This window comes from Equus caballus, chromosome 2 (assembly GCF_041296265.1).
Source record: "Equus caballus isolate H_3958 breed thoroughbred chromosome 2, TB-T2T, whole genome shotgun sequence".
Classification (NCBI taxonomy): Eukaryota; Metazoa; Chordata; class Mammalia; order Perissodactyla; family Equidae; genus Equus; species Equus caballus.
Genome location: NC_091685.1, coordinates 37,643,723 through 37,649,120, shown reverse-complemented (window position 1 = coordinate 37,649,120; position 5,398 = coordinate 37,643,723).

Genomic DNA, 5,398 nt, shown 5'->3' with positions numbered 1-5,398 from the left:
AGACTTTTACTCTTCCCCATGGGACTCAAAGCTGAGAAGATGTAAGGGCTGGAGCTATGGCAGACTTTTTGTGACCATTATACAGAGGATCTGTCTAAGGTTGGATCCACATGGTTAAAAGCATTTCTGAGAGCTAGCGAGACACCAAGGCCTAATGACATCACTTGGGCCTGAACCCAACTGTTCCCTGTAGATTTTTCATTTACGGTAACCAGTGAATTTGCTGTCATGCTGAAGCCAGTTTGAGTTGGGTTCTCTGTCACACCACAGAAAGACACCTATTCTTTCAGCAACTAATTAAAAGTCTTTTAAGACACTGTGAACGCCAAGCAAGCATGTCTGAGGGCCGACCATGTGCCTTCAGTTTGCAGTCTCAGCATCTGGCCTCCCCTCTCCCTGTACCACCGTCCTTAGCTTCTCTTCTTACCCATCTTCTAGCCTCGATTCCCACTGCTCCTTCCTCCCATAGTTTTCTTTCCCTGCTCTATCTCTTGAAATCCTACGCATCCTTCAAGACTCAGGTCAAACGCTTCCTTTTTCTTAGAGCCTTTCCCAAACCCCACCCCAGGCAGAAGGATGTACCTCCCTCTCCATCTGCAGGTCCCTCTGGCCCCTTCTGAGAACTCGGCCCTTCCATCGAGGGTCCCAGTTCCCCAGCGACATTCCTGCCTCCCTTGCTTCTTGGCAGTGATCCAAATTCAGACCCAGAATAGAAGGAATGATCTTTGAGACTTAAGTTTCAAACAACAATCCCTTCTTAGGAGAGGTCAGAAAACATGGTGAAAGATGAGGATTTGGGTAAGGGATCGGAGAGAAAAGAACAGTTGTTCTGGGGAAAAAGAGAGTCTCTGTTGAGTGCAGCAAGGAAGGAGGAAAAATGGACATATTTAGACCAAATGAAATGATTCAGAGGAAACCCGAGAAGAAATGTCTAGAGAGGCACAAGGTTGATCTGCCTGGAAATGAAGATAAAAAGCATGTGACCGGAATGACCCAAAATGACCAAAAAAAAAAAAAAACCTCAAAATAGGAGCACTGTTCAAACCAGAAAAGAATGCAGACAGCAGCAAGATGCCACAAAACTTCCAGAAAACGAGCGAGGTGACAAAGGGTGAAGTCATCTCAAACCAGGTAAACCGGAGCCTTTCTGCGGATCGAAAGAGGCTTTCTCAACAGGTGAGGCTCACGTTGGCTTGTCGCTGGCGGAAACTCAGGGCCCGTGAGGTCTTCTGGAATTTGCTGTTCAACAAACAGACACAGGGGAGGGCCCCAGGAGGCCAGGCAGTTGCTGGATGTACCCAAAGAGCTGCCACAGGTCAAAGGTCAAAACGAGCAAGGTGTCAGCTTACGAGCCACTCCAGGTAAGTACTCTCTGTCTTCTCACTTCTGAACTCCTTCAAGCACCACGAGGCCTTGGATGCAGTGCCCATCCCTCCTTCCTGGGACCAGCTGTTTCTTTGTGTGAGAAGATGACTCAGCCAGATGGTACCCAATCACAGTGGCTGTTAACCTTTGCTGTGCAGAAACCTGGTGCAGGCTCCGGGCCCCGCCTCCAGAAAAACACACACAGGCTCAGGCGCGTCCGAGTTTCCTCCCCATTTCCGCAGCTCACACCCTCCCTGAGGCCCTTCTCTCGAACCACAGTTCCTAAGCTCATTCATTTAATCACAACCATATTTATTGAATATTGAAGACTGAATTGCCAGCCACATGCTGCTCTGGGCAGCAGGGATACGTCAGTGAAGGCAACAAAGATCCTTGCCTTGTGGACGGTACCTCCCAGTTTATATTCTAGCCTTCAGACAATCAGAAAGTCTGGAGAGGTGGCCCCGGGAATTTGGGATTCTGACATGGGGCCAGGTTAGGACCTGCTGTCCCCAGGTCAAACCCCTTCTGTAAGGAGAGAGGGCGGGATAATATCTAAAAGCACGTGCTCTGACTGGAATGCTCATATGCCATTTGGAGGGTGTGGATGGTACCAGCGCTTTGGAAAAATATTTGGCAGAATCCCCTAATGCTGGACATATGCATACTCTGACCCACATATTCTACTCCGAGGTACATACACCCAAGAGGTACGTGCGCATGTGTGTCCCAAAGACATATACAATGGCCCCCAGTTATCCCTGGTCTTCACTGTCTGTGTCATCCCCACCGCTGGCGTGTGGGTGGGACCCGCGCTTACTTCTAACCAATAGAATGCTGCAAAGGTGATGGGATGTGGTCTCTGTGGTTACGTTGCATGAAGTCGTGGCTTCCATCTTGCCAGGAGATCCTCTCCATTGACTCTCACTGGCTATGCTGAAGCAAGCCGCTTTACGGAGTGGCCCCCATGGCAAGAAACAGAGGGGGCCTCCGGCTAACAGCCAGTGAGGAGCTGAGGCCCCCCACCGTCTAACAACCCTCAGGAACTGGATCTTCCCAAGAACCCCACAAACTTCAAAGTGGATCGGTTCCCAGCCGAGCCTCCGATGAAACCCCAGCCCTGGCGAACGCCTTGGCTGCAGCCTGTGAGAGACCCTGAGCAGAGGACCCAGGCAAGCAAGGCTGGGCTTCCCGACTCACAGAAACTGTGTAGACGACAAGTGTACGTTGTTTTGAGGCACTAAGTTTGTCATAATTTGTTAGGCAGGAATAGATAACTAAAACGAGTGCAACACAGGAGCAAGAATGGATGAATCAGCTACATCAAACGACGTGGCTGACCTCACAAACATAATGTTAATCGAAAGAAACTGGGCAGAAAGTGGCATCTGTATGATTCCATTGATGTGAGGCTCGACAACAAGCAGAAGTGTCCTCCGACACCAGAGGTCAGAGGGGCGGGTGGGGGCTAGCAGAAGGGAGCACAGGGAGATTTCTGGGGGCCGGTGACATTCTGTGTCCTGATCTGGGTTCTGGCTAGGTGCGTGCAGACACCTGGAGAAAAGTCTTCAAGGGTACACTTACGATGTGTGCACTTTTCCATAGTGTGTTACTTTTTGATTAAAAGTTTACGAAAAATACAGTGCTCAGGAGTTCAACAGCCAGGGTTCAAATCCTGAACCCACCACTTACCAGATCGGTAACTGCGCAAGTTCCTTGACTTTTCTGTGCCTCAGTTCCTCCTTCTGTAAAAGGGGGTGGGCTAAGAATTAAGTAAAACTGTGCACGGCATGGTGGCTCGCACCTAACAGGCTTTGACAAATATTAGCTGGTTTTGTTAAACACATTCATAAAGGTTCATTGTAACTCGCAAGAAAATAGTGAAGGTTTGTTCGCCCAGATGCCTGGAGGTAGAATTTATGGAGTTGTCCAAGAGGTACCAAGCCAGAGAGACCTCTGAGTTCTCAGGAGTCCCCTCTGGGGGTCCCCAGGGGAGGGAGATCATTCTGTCTCTGACATCAACACCCAGAAAGGGCCCAGAGCAACCGGCGAGATGACACAGGACTGTTCAGAGGTCAAGTTTGCTCCGGGTTGGGACTGAGTCTTGATGAAAATCCAAGTTGTCCCCAGGGTGAAAACTGGACGGCCACGTGCAAAAGAATAAAACTAGACCACTATCTTACACCATACACAAAAATCAACTCAAAATGGGTTAAAGACTTGAACGTAAAAGCTGAAACCATACAATTCCTCGAAGAAAACATAGGTAGTAAGCCACTGGACATCGGTCTTAGGGATGTCTTTGTGGGTCTGACTCCAAAGGCAAAAGAAAAAAAAAGGCAAAAATAAACAAATCTAAACTACATCAAACTAAAAAGCTTCTGCACAATGAAGAAAACCATCAACAAAATGAAAAGCCAACCTGCTGAGTGGGAGAAGATATTTGCAAGTCGTATATCCAACAAAGGGTTAATATCCAAAATATATCAAGAACTCACACAACTCAACAATAAAAAACAACCTGATTAAGGGGGCTGGCCTGGTTGCCTAGTGGTTAAGTTCGCACACTCTGCTTTGGCATCCCAGGGTTTGCAGGTTCAGGTCCCGGGCGCAAACCTAGCACCGATCATCAAGCCATGCTGTGGCAGCATCCCACATAAACACAGGAAGATTGGCATAGATGTTAGCTCAGCAACGGTCTTCCTCAAGCAAAGAGGAAGATTGGCAACAGACGTTAGCTCAGGGACAGTCTTCCTCACAACAACAACAACAACAACAAAAAAACCCAACCTGATTAAAAAATGGGCCAAGGACCCTGAATAGACATTTTTCCAGAGAAGATATACCGATGGCCAAGAGGTACAGGAAAAGATATTCAACATGACTGTTAGGGAAATGCAAATCAAAACCACAATGAGATATCACCTCACACCTGTGAGAATGGCTATTATCAAAAAGACAAGAAACAACAAGTGTGAGAGAAGACATGGAAAAAAGGGAACCCTTGTACACTGTTGGTGAGAATGTAAACTGACACAGCCACTATGCAAAAAATTAAGAATAAAACTACCATATGATCCAGCTATTCCACTTTTGGGTATTTATCCAAAGACTACAAAGACACTACTTTGAAAAAATACATGCACCCCTATGTTGATTGCAGCATTATCTGCAATAGCCAAGATATGGAAGCAACCTAAGCATCCACTGATGGATAAATGGATAGAGAAGATGCGGTGTATATATACACAATGGAATACCACTCAGCCATAAGAAGAATGCAGTCTTGCCATTTGTGTCCACATGGATGGGCCTTGAGGGTATTATGCTAAGTGAAATAAGTCAGAGGGAGAAAGACAATGCCATATGATTTCACTCATATGTATAATCTAAAAAACAAAACAAAACGAATGAACAAGCAAAACAAAAACAAACCGACAGATACAGAGAACAGAGGGGCGGCTACCAGAGGGGAAGGGGGCTGGGGGTGCGCAAAATGGCTGAAGGGGGTCAAGCGTATGGTGATGGACAGTGACTGGACTCGGTGGTGATCACTTTCTAGTGCATGATGTCAAATTATCATGTGGTCCATCTGAAACTTACGTGATATGCCAATTTTATCTAAAAAAAATAGTTAAAGTGGTAAATTTTATATGTATTTTACCATAATTTAAAAAATTGGAAATAAAAAAAGTTTTCCCCAGGGTGTTTGTGACCCTGTGGAGATTGGGCAGTCCTCCTATGTCATCAGAAAAACAACAACAACAACAACAACAGATAATAATAATTGCAAACCCTCACAGAGTGATTCTCCTGTGCCGGGCACGCATATTAACCCACTGAATCCTCACAGCAATGCTGTGACCATGCCCATTTTCCAGGTGAGAGAACTGAGGCACAGACAGAATAAAGCAAACCAGCAGGCCGACCAGAGGTGGTCGGCACACCTTGTCCACAGTTTTCAAACAGACCGTACACAGCGACCCCCCTGGCAAAGCCCAGGGAACCGAAGGGAACTGTCTGCAAGAGGCTG